The following is a 10,454-nucleotide window of genomic DNA, read 5'->3' as shown; positions in this document are numbered from 1 at the left end:
TCATTGGTGCTGAATCATAGTTGGCACTCTCTCAAAAATTTTTTCTGCTTTACGTGGGTAAAGAAAAGTGTAATTTAAGCTACTAAACAAACCGTCACCAGTCTTATCGCATCAGATGCCTTCTGACTCGTGTGCACTCAGCCAAACCGCCCGTTAAAATGCTTCACGAAAAGATTCAACTTGACCCAACCGCAGCTTCTGTGTGACGACGAGGAATGCAAGCAAATGAATTTTCTGTTTCTGTGCTTGCGTGAACGTTTGTGTTATGTAAACCTCATTATCTCTGTAACTACATCACATTCTTGTTATTAAGCCTCTCGGAGATCATCCGGCACTCGGAGGAACATCAAAGTGTTTCACAAAAACATTAACAAACAAGAGTCAGAAATGCACACACACACACACACACACACGCACACAGCAGCCATGTTGTTCTTAAACACACACACGCGCATTCTTCAAAAGCAACTAATGGTGACAAAACGACTTGAGACGGGTGTTGATTTATGACGTCCGCCGTAATCACAATCAGTCCGGGACCCTGAGTCGAAAAGATGCTCGATCGTATCCTTGAGCTTTCCACCTGTCACCGGAGATGCCTCATGAAAAATATATCCATCTTCTGGTCACTGTATTCACCTCCTCCCCACCTCCCCACCCCCGCCTGCCTGCCTGCCTGCTCTCACCCTCGACATCGTTCGCTGAGAGCAGAAACTAGTTGCCATGGCTACAGTCATTAACACATCTGGCATACTTATCTGGCACACGCGCGCGCTCACACGCGGCAAAACACAAACCCACATGGGTACGTGCTTGCACAATAAACGACATACATTACGTACGGCAGACGGCGGGGGAAATAAAAAAAGGAAACATGAATATGTATTGCTTTTTCTGTGCTGCTCTCAGTTTCAGGGCCGAGGTCCGCAGCACGCGTGTGTGAACGGGAGATAACGGGTTGAGGTTTGATGGGGAGAACAGCGAGAACTTTGGGCCTCCGACTTAATCCCATGGCTGAATTTAGCCTTCTTTATCTACATATGACAGGGAAGAGAGATGAAACTGGAGAATCCTCATGATACTGAAATTATGCCCTATTCAACGTTCACACTTCCTGTTTTCTCTGAGCTAGCGCCTGCACCCCTACTGAGATTTTATTTTATTTTTTTTTTCGATTATTGATTTAATCGTTGTTGGAGCTTTTTCACATCTAGTAGAGATCCATTTTGGACTGAGTACCAGCACACTCAGATATATTCCTGCTTTGGTGGTGGTTTGATGTCCACCTTTGACACAATTTTCACTTGAGTCTAAAGTAAAAGTTGAATCAGGTCAGGTCTTTTTGTCCTTTTTTGATCTTGCTGTCTCTTGCTTTTTTTTTTTTTGGATGGTTCTGTGCAACATGCGATATTTCACGGATACCAGCTCTGACTGCCGATGATTCAAGGTCATTTTCTATTTTATACACGTAGTCTACAGTAAGGAAAAGGGTTTACTTGACTTCAATACACAACAGTTACCAACAGGAGCTCATTAAACAGTTATTTTGGTTTCATCCGATGTTATAATCTGTCATATTTTGTAAGAGTCAACACGTTCGTACAAGAATCGGAGAACATATTCTAACAAAGTTTTTAGGAATATAATAATATGTAATTTCATTTAATTATACTTTAAACATGAGCATTTTTCTTGTGGATGTGGCTAACACATTCTAAATTTAACATTACAAGAAATATTTGTAATAATTACTGGTTTTTCACTACAGGAGATAACATTGCTGTTAATACTGACTTTCTGGCGTCCATAAAACCCATGAAGGCCTTTTTTTTTTGTTTGTTTTTTGAGTCCAGTTTCATTGGGTTCACTGCCCTGCAGGGGTTAGATTGTTCCCTGATTCATGTTGCAGAACTCGATGGTGAACTGCTGAGGCAATTCATTCCTTTGAGTCAGGAAAACATTTTAAATATCTAAAAAAAAAAAAAAAAAAAAAAAAGTGCCTTGAGGACTGGGATGAGCAAAAGCTGTCAAAAGAGGGTGTGATCCATAATGAGCAAAGATGAAAAAATATTTATCAGCAGAATGAATAATGGTGCTTAAATTTGTATGAAGTACTTGGAGACAATCAAATATTCATCTAGACATAAATAGATGTTTTTAGTTAAGTATTTGTTTGCTGGTTCTTTTAGCAGTTTTAAAACATTTTCTTTACACAAGTCTAGTTAGAGGAACCAGATTGACAGCTTTTTTTTTTTAAACAGCTGAGCACTGCTATAAATTATTTAATGTGTCTGTGTCAGATCTGCTCTCTTTGTCTTTATGCTTTGGATTTTCTCTCCATTGTATGACTTCCTGATGTCAAAGGTCTCCTTTGAAAACAGTTGGATGAGTTTAGATGGAGCACATCCTGGATTATCTCTAGTGAACAAACATTTCTCTGTAGGATTTAGACTTGGAGATGGAAGAAGGGTGATTTATGTGCATTTTTCTTTAAAGAAGTCATGATATGGACCTTAACAAGATTCCCAGCGTATTTTAGAAGAGGGGGTCCTGTTGGAATACGTGTTGCCTAACAGATCTGTTTTGGGCCATGATGAGACCTATGTGTATTTGCAAATTCAGTAAGTAGTACAGTGCAGTCATTAACAGCTCCTGCCTGAATGACGATCTGGGTAAGCCCCTCCTTCTTTGCCAGAAAAAGTGACAAGTGGTTTAATGATATAACTGGGTTTTGAAAAAGATGCATCTTTCTCCATAGGTTTGAAACCTGAAACAAAGTTTTGGGCAACCCAAGATGAGTGTAGAGTAACTCACATAAATCCATATACTTTCCTATAAGGCTGACAAAAGATCAGAAAATGACTTTTTATTTCACACATTCTACACTGTTTTTAAGAAATCAATTTTCAGTAATATAGTTTGAACGGTAGTTGAACAAATAACTCCAAACAAACTTTGCAATAGCTCTCTAAGAAAGGGCTGATTAGGAAACAAACTTGATACCCATTTTAGGACCAATACCTGTCTTTTCTTTTCTTTTTTTTTTTTTCAGTATTTAAATTGTGCACAACACAGGAGGATTTCACTGCCATGATTTTGTAAGACTAGATCATATTTACCAATAAGCAAATGTTCAGAATACAACTTGATCTATTAATTTCATCACTTGTTTATTCGTGTTTGAGCGTTCATGCCATCCCCTGACTCAATGACACCCTGGTAAAGAGCCATATGTCCCATCTTCCTGAGAATACAAACAAATATTATGCTGTAATGCAGTGGATTGATTGGAGCAGGATTATTAATAATGACTGCATATGAATTGGACTAGTTTGTCTTTTGGATCACCATGTTGACCCAAAAGCACTGGAGGCACTGGAGCAAGCCAGAGTTGTAATCTTTTGTAATTTTGAAAGAGAGAGAGAGAGAAAAGAAAAAAAAACAATCAGGATGTTGAAACGCATCCAGAAAAATTCATCACAGAACGAAACATTCCACGCCAGAAGCCAAAACATGTTCATGCAGCAAACACCTTCAATTACAAAACCATTAAAAACAGGTCCTGGAGAGCAAAACGGGACAGTGTTTACCAGACAGTGCATGTGGCTCAAACACATTTACACACACACACACACAGCTGTGAGAGAGTTTGACAGCCCAACAGATGCCTGTGCGTTACGTGCATCTTGCTGCCCCCACCCTAACCCCTGAGGACATCCCCATGCTCTCTCTCTTTCTCTCTCTCTCTCTCCCTCACCACTTCACATACCGCAGCTCTCTTAGTCACTCATTTTCTTCAACAACAAAACAACCAGACCAACCAGTTGCAGCATCAGAAAAATAACAAGTGGTGATTGATGTACGGTTCCTCAGCTTGGTTTGGTAGCATTCCAGGTGAGGCTGAGCGCATATTTCTCCTTCCGTCTGAGAGCGCACGCAGAAGACAGGGAGTAATGGAAGAGAAAAACAAACAGACGCACACGCCGTGCTTCTAAATATACTGGAGAGAAACCTGCACCTGTTACAAAACCTGGTGGTCGGAGACAGCAAATGAAAATAAAATTGTTTGAAAGCGATCAAAACAAGTCTTCGGCCACTTTTGCCTTGCCCACCTTGCGAGTGAGGCGCCCCTCAAGCAGAAACCTCAGACTTCGTTCACAACAAACCCAGCCACACAGAGAGAGCTAAAAGGAAGCTTTTCCGCTCTCTTACCTTTTTGCCTTTCTTCTTGCGATGGGCTCCTTTCCCGCCGCCTGCTTTCTCCTTAGCCTCCTCACTCATATTCAGAGATCTCCCTCAGTTCCTCTCCGCTCCCCACTTGTGTTAAAATCCAGCATGTAGGAGCTTGTGGAGCGGAGCTGCCTTCAGCGACTCAATGTTGCCACAGAAATGTCCATTTAGGAGCAGAGGAGGCAGATTCGCTCCCATGCAGACTGGGGGTAGAGTGTGAGAAAAGAGGAGAGACTGGGAAGACTGTGCTGATGCTTTTCTTTCTCTCACTCCCTCCACTCCACCTACTCCCCTTTCTCCTCCTCCTCCTCTTCCTCTCTTCTTCTTCCTCTCCACATTTGCAAAAGCGCACGCAGGCACAGGCTTTCTGCGAGCAAGCCTTGCTGGTTTGCTTGAGGTCCACTCCCACTTGCTGCCTTTGGTGAGCACAATTGGCGAATCTCACCAGCACCCTCACGGGCGAGGGTGTGGAGGCAGAGGGAGAGGAGAAAAATAGAGATGGAGGAAGAGAATGAGAAGGTGGAGGAGGACGTTGGTATATTCTAAGGAAAGTAGGAGAACATAGAAGAAAGTAGAAGGAAGGAGCGTATTGCTGGAGGAATGTGCTGCTGCCTACCTGAGGATGGAAACTGGAGACACTCTCAAAAAAAAAATATACAAAAAATAAATAAATAACTGAGATGGAGATCAGATTGAAAGAGATGGTGGATGAGAAGAGAGAACGCTACTGGTGTTAGTGGCAGAAAGGAAAGGCTGAACGAGAGAAGAAAGAGGCGTCATCCACGCAATCTCCTCACTCTGCCGACTGGCTGACTTCTGCTGTTCCTCTCTCCACAGACGATGGGAAATGAGACGAGTCTCTCCACAGACAGCCTGGCAGAGAGATAGAGTGAAAGAGAGAGGAGGTGGGGAAAGGGGGGAGCAGGGTTAAGAGGCAGAGGATCACTGACACGATGCATCAGGTCCTTCCAGAAAAGGAAGTGTCTCTGGTAGCCTCTGCCAGCGGGATCAGCTTACTGAAAACTGGAACAGACTCAGTCACTGGGCCGAAGTGTGTAAAAGTCATTTTGTTGGAAGGAGAAACACAGCTGGCATGCAACATGCATTCAGTACTGCTACTAGCCAAACAATAATCCAATCAATGGCAAATGGAAAAAAAAAAAAAAAAAAAACGTCATCTTCTGAGCTCCAGAAAGCTGCACCCATGGAGAAAGCTCTTTCTAATGAGGCAGTAGGAATCAGAGAGAAGGAGGAAGAATGGAGAGAGAGAAAAAAAAAACGGATGAAATGGAACGAGACAGGAGAGAAGGGTGGGGTGTGTTGAGTGTGGAAAACGGGAGGAGAGAATTTATGGTGGCAAATGAGGATGAGAGAAGAAGGAGGGAGGTGAGGGGAGGCAGAATGGGATATTGGTCAAACAGTCAAAGCAAGGAGCTGAGGAGAGGATGGTGAAGCAAAGGGATTGAAAAAACAAACAAACGGGGAGCAGGCGGAGGCAAAGAGAAGAACCAGAGATTTGTTGTGATTGTCTTGCGAACAACACCTTCTTTATTCCAGGGGACCACGATGCCTTTAACCCCGTCGTCTCGCCCTCGCTCCTCCTCATGAGCTGCCATCTCCGCCAAGCATCAGTTTGGCCTGGATACCCCAGCATGGAAACAGTAGAGTATGATTAAAAAATTGTTAAATATGCTTTGTTTTTTGTATTTTTGTCTTTGTTCGCTTAGCCAAGTAATAAAATTAGAGCAGCAAAAGCTGAAGCTGTTAAACGTAAACTCAAAAGGGATTCTTCAGGAAAAAGTTTCATTAAGTCTCAAAGTTTGAGACTTGATGAAACCTCTTCAAACAAATCGTCGGAGAACAACACACACCAACGGAACGATGTGACCAGCGGCGGCAAAGATGGGCGACTTGTTTCCCTATTATCGTGATGTTCTGTTTTCTAAAATGCTGTCATTGTTTTACGCCAGATGCAATGAGAAGCACACCTCCCACTATTATCTCCCCAGCCCACCATTGACAGAAAAGCCCCTGTATCCTTTTTGGTCAGCAGTCTTCCTGTCATGCAATATTCTTTCAAATGTAACGTTACATCAGGAACGCTGACCTTAACGTTAATATAACAATGGGACTCGTCATCTGCAAATCCCTGATCTGAAATACCTCAAATTCATTTGTTTTTGTTGTTGTTGTGACAAAAAAATCCCCAACTGGAACAAAGATGCTCAAGCACAGGCTGCTCAAACTTTTTCCAGTTGTCAAATAAGTGCAAGTGGTGAGCCTAGAGAGGTCAAAAGGTCACCAAGGGTATAAAAAATGGATAAAACCATTGCAAAAAAAAACACAAATAGTATGGATAATTTTTTTTAAAGCCTGGTAAGTACCCTATTTCTTGTTAAACTGTGGTTGAAGCTGGAGTCCCAGCAGAAAACGTGTTTACCACATCAAATAAAAGCACACCTTGTACCTTAAGGAAAACTTTAAACTTGACTTTAGTCAAACAGAAAGAGTTTGAATCCAGGGTTTGCTTTTATTACAGGTATCCTGCATTTCACTGTTCAGGGAGAAATCAAAAGCTATGACCCAGCAACATTTCATGTCGTCCAATGACAACCCTCATCTATCTTATCTTCTCCTCACCGTGCCGCCCCCACGTAGGATTACACGACACCGCACATTATTCCGAACCTGGAGAGATCCTCTTTTACTCCGGTTTGATTGCTAACCAAAGTTGATATGTGCACATTTGATTCTGCTGGCGATTGTGATGGATAGTGCCGCCGCTGTGCACATCGTCCCGTTGGTGTGTGTCGTTCCCCCGTCCGCGATAACAGTGTTTATTATTGATTCTTTGTGTGAACCATGAGAAACCAACACAATTTAAGCAGAAGGAAATTGCTAATATATGCAGTATATACCAGCTGAATAACATGCACTCAGTTTCCACAGAGGATTTCCCTTTTCTGCACATAGGAGGCTTCATGAAGACTAAAACCAGTGGAGCAGCAGAGAGTGCACTAAACAGCTTATCTTTACTACAGTAAGCATTGCATTTGCAAGGTCCTCAGTCATTCTGGTCACCTGCAATTGCTGAGCAATATTAACTGGCTTACAGTTCCCATGTCATCTTTAATTACCTAGAAAGGACGTGATTGCCGCAGTATGTGAGGCAGGGGAGACTCATAAATATGCAAAACAGGACACCGCTTTAGTAATCCAATAAAGATAATAAACACAGATTTGTGGTTTTCACTTAGTATTATTGGGTAGTCCCACCTTTATGACAACTTTACACAAATGTGAGGAAAATTCACAAAATGCTTAGCAAAACGCAGCCTGGCGTTCGCTGAAAGTAGATCAGAAACTGCTCGTGTTAACCGTCAGCCCTGATTTCTAAATTACTAAATGAAAATAGTGTTTCCACTCTCCGTCAGTATTGGTGTCCTGTCCTTGTGGCGCAGAGCAGACAATGTCACGAGACGAGACGGCGGCCTTTTGACTGTAATCATACATTTTATATTAATGTGACTTTGATCTAAAATACGGTGAGACACGTAACGCCTTCTTTATAGAGCTGTGAAAAGGGGAGAAAAGAATTTAAATTAAAAAATGTTGCCTTTTGAAAACAATGTAATAATTTGGAAATGATTTAGTTATATATTAAAGAAATATATGTTTTACTGAAGAAGCTATATTAGTTTTTCTCATTGTGTTGCATAATGTCTTCTCACAAAACACTGGAAACACGATTTACATCTAAAACATATTTAACTTTCATTTTAAGAAACTTAAGTCCTGTTACATCTGTGAAGTAAAGCATGGCTGCTTGTGAAGTTTCTGGACTTTGTATAATGCATATTGGGATGAAAGGTACACCTTTTACAGTCCACTAATGCAGACAGAGTTAGTTGCTTATGGAATGACATCACGTTCGTTTTCTGTTTCCCCGAAACAGAAAACGAGGCCCTAACAGAGGCCCTAACCCTCGGCTATTTAATTGAAAATAGCCGAGGAGAGTTGGCATTCATCGACGCAGACAGAGCGTCTGAATAATGTAGAATAAGATTAAATGTTACAATTGGATGCAACGTTTGAATTCTCCAGCAGAGGCTCAAATTTGCACTTACTGTAATTCTCACAATATTTTTGACATGTACAAAAAAATGCTTAAGTGCCTGACTTACTGAGTTGTGGTTTATATTTTCCTGTCAACAAATGTGTTTTCAAAAATCCGAAAGGATGTGTACAGTAATCGTAAAAAAAAAAAGTAACTGATGAAATAAGCAACACTCGACAACATTTTTTACCCTCACCACTTAAACTATTGAGGTTGGAATGTTAATATAGTTATTCGTGGATAAATTAGCTCTGATTCCAGTCATTTCAGTAGCTTTCAGCACCAGACAGTTCCCACTGTTGTGGCTCTGTTGATGTGCATAAAATTGTTGGGAGAAATCTTGATGACAGCTGTAACTCAGCAGTGTCAGCTACTCAGTCTGCAGCTCAAGCCACCCCACAAGCCTCTACAGTGTCTTCTCACATCCATCACGCCCACGATCGAACATTTCTAATCAAAGTGCTCTGAGTAGAGGCCAGACAGAGGCTGACAGACAGCTCTGCCCGGGGTTTCTGTCGTCTAATCACAATGTAAGGCGCACCGTGCAAATCAGGCTCCAGTTGGCCTAAAAGAAGTTCAAAAACGGATAATAATAATAATAGTAACGGCACCCTCCTAAATTCGCAGAGCTCCGGTTCAGCAATGGCTCTGAATCACAAAATACGAGAGACTGCAACTCTCAGCTTCGGCTTATGAAGTGATTTGTGGTTAAATAGAAATCAAAAATGCAATTTGAATCATTACAAACCCATCCATCTCCCAGCAGAAGCAGACAGATCTGCCATAATCCACAGATTATACGCTGGGTCACAATCTGCAAGGAAAACAAATCTGATTTTAAGACCTTGCAGACCAATTACTAAAAAGGATTTCTCAAATAAAGATTATCCATTTAGCATGCTTTTGTTACATAGCAACTGGTCAAACTGATAGCAGTGACGATACACATGACCCTGTGGCATTTTAAGCATCAAATAAGAATTAAAATAAATTTAAAAAGATGCATCCTGTATAAAATGGGCAGCACCCTAAAAATTCAATCAGAAATGACTCATCCAAGACTCCTGAAATAGATTAATTTTAATATTTAAAGCAATTATGCACAAGATGATATCATCTGGGTCAATGCAATAAAATGTCAAACAAATGTTTCAGTAGTTATTCACTCAAACAGTTCAATTAGCTTAGCTCTATAAAAGAAAGATATTTTATTAAGTGTTTCAGTCCTTTCCAAAAAAAAAAAAAAAAAGACACAAACCCAGACTGTTCTCACATCCGAGTACTTTTGGGGTAATTTAGCTGCAGCGAGGGTTAAATCAGACCTACTTTCTCTGTAATCAGGTCAGGTCCACACAGGTACTTCCTGACTGATAAAGAGCTGAGGGGATAGAGGACTCCAGGTTTATTGATGAGTTTACCATTTGGAAAAATATTTTTGGGTAACTCGGTGGCTTCAGAGAACAAATGAGAGCAACAAGCAACCAGACGAATATGTAAAGTTAGCTTCAACGCACACGGATATATTTGGATTAGAGGGGAAAGACATTGTCACAGTGTAACAATGCAAAATTATTCATACCCATTGAACTTTAGCACACGGGAACAACAAGGTCTAATGTATTTTATTGGAGTTTTGGGTGATAGTGGTAGACAAACACAAAGTAGTGTGTAAATGTAAGGCGAAAGGTGAAGGATGCTTCGGTTTTTATTTGTTCTACGGGGAAAGACATAGCTGTATGTTTAAGGTTTAAGAAAATGAACCTGCTGTTGATTTTTTCAAGGATTATCCCGTATCTAAATCCATCCTTCTCATCAACTCTGACCGGCTTCATCTGTCCCTGCTAAGGAAAAAAAAAAATCTTCCCACTACATTATTCTGGGAATATGAAATCTGTCTGTCTAATTCAATCAGTGTTTTTGTTTGTTACTTATTTTTACGAACTGGACGTGCATGCCACATATCCAAACATTTTAAAGCTCTAAAACGACTGGCAGTATTTGTTTATTTTTCTTGGTCATCTACCCCTGAAGAAACTCTAATGCATTTATTTTGTTTGGCTAAAAAACATTTAATATATGAACTGATTTTCCATAATTTCGCTTATGT

General features: G+C 40.9%; 1 long non-coding RNA gene across 1 annotated transcript; it reads right to left on the bottom strand.

Annotated features, from left to right (window-relative positions):
• Positions 1-972: 972 nt before the first annotated feature.
• On the bottom strand, positions 973-7,903 carry LOC106939886 (uncharacterized). Its single transcript, XR_001422939.1, has 2 exons — positions 5,248-7,903; positions 973-5,103 (listed from the first exon to the last, which is right to left on the bottom strand). It is a non-coding gene; the product is annotated as an uncharacterized LOC106939886 (long non-coding RNA).
• Between the last annotated feature and the right edge of the window lie 2,551 nt (positions 7,904-10,454).

The sequence above is a fragment of the Poecilia latipinna genome, unplaced genomic scaffold (genome assembly GCF_001443285.1).
Source record: "Poecilia latipinna isolate Pla-1442-1.1 unplaced genomic scaffold, P_latipinna-1.0 Scaffold3014, whole genome shotgun sequence".
NCBI lineage: Eukaryota > Metazoa > Chordata > Actinopteri > Cyprinodontiformes > Poeciliidae > Poecilia > Poecilia latipinna.
This window is presented reverse-complemented; position numbering and strand designations above follow the sequence as displayed.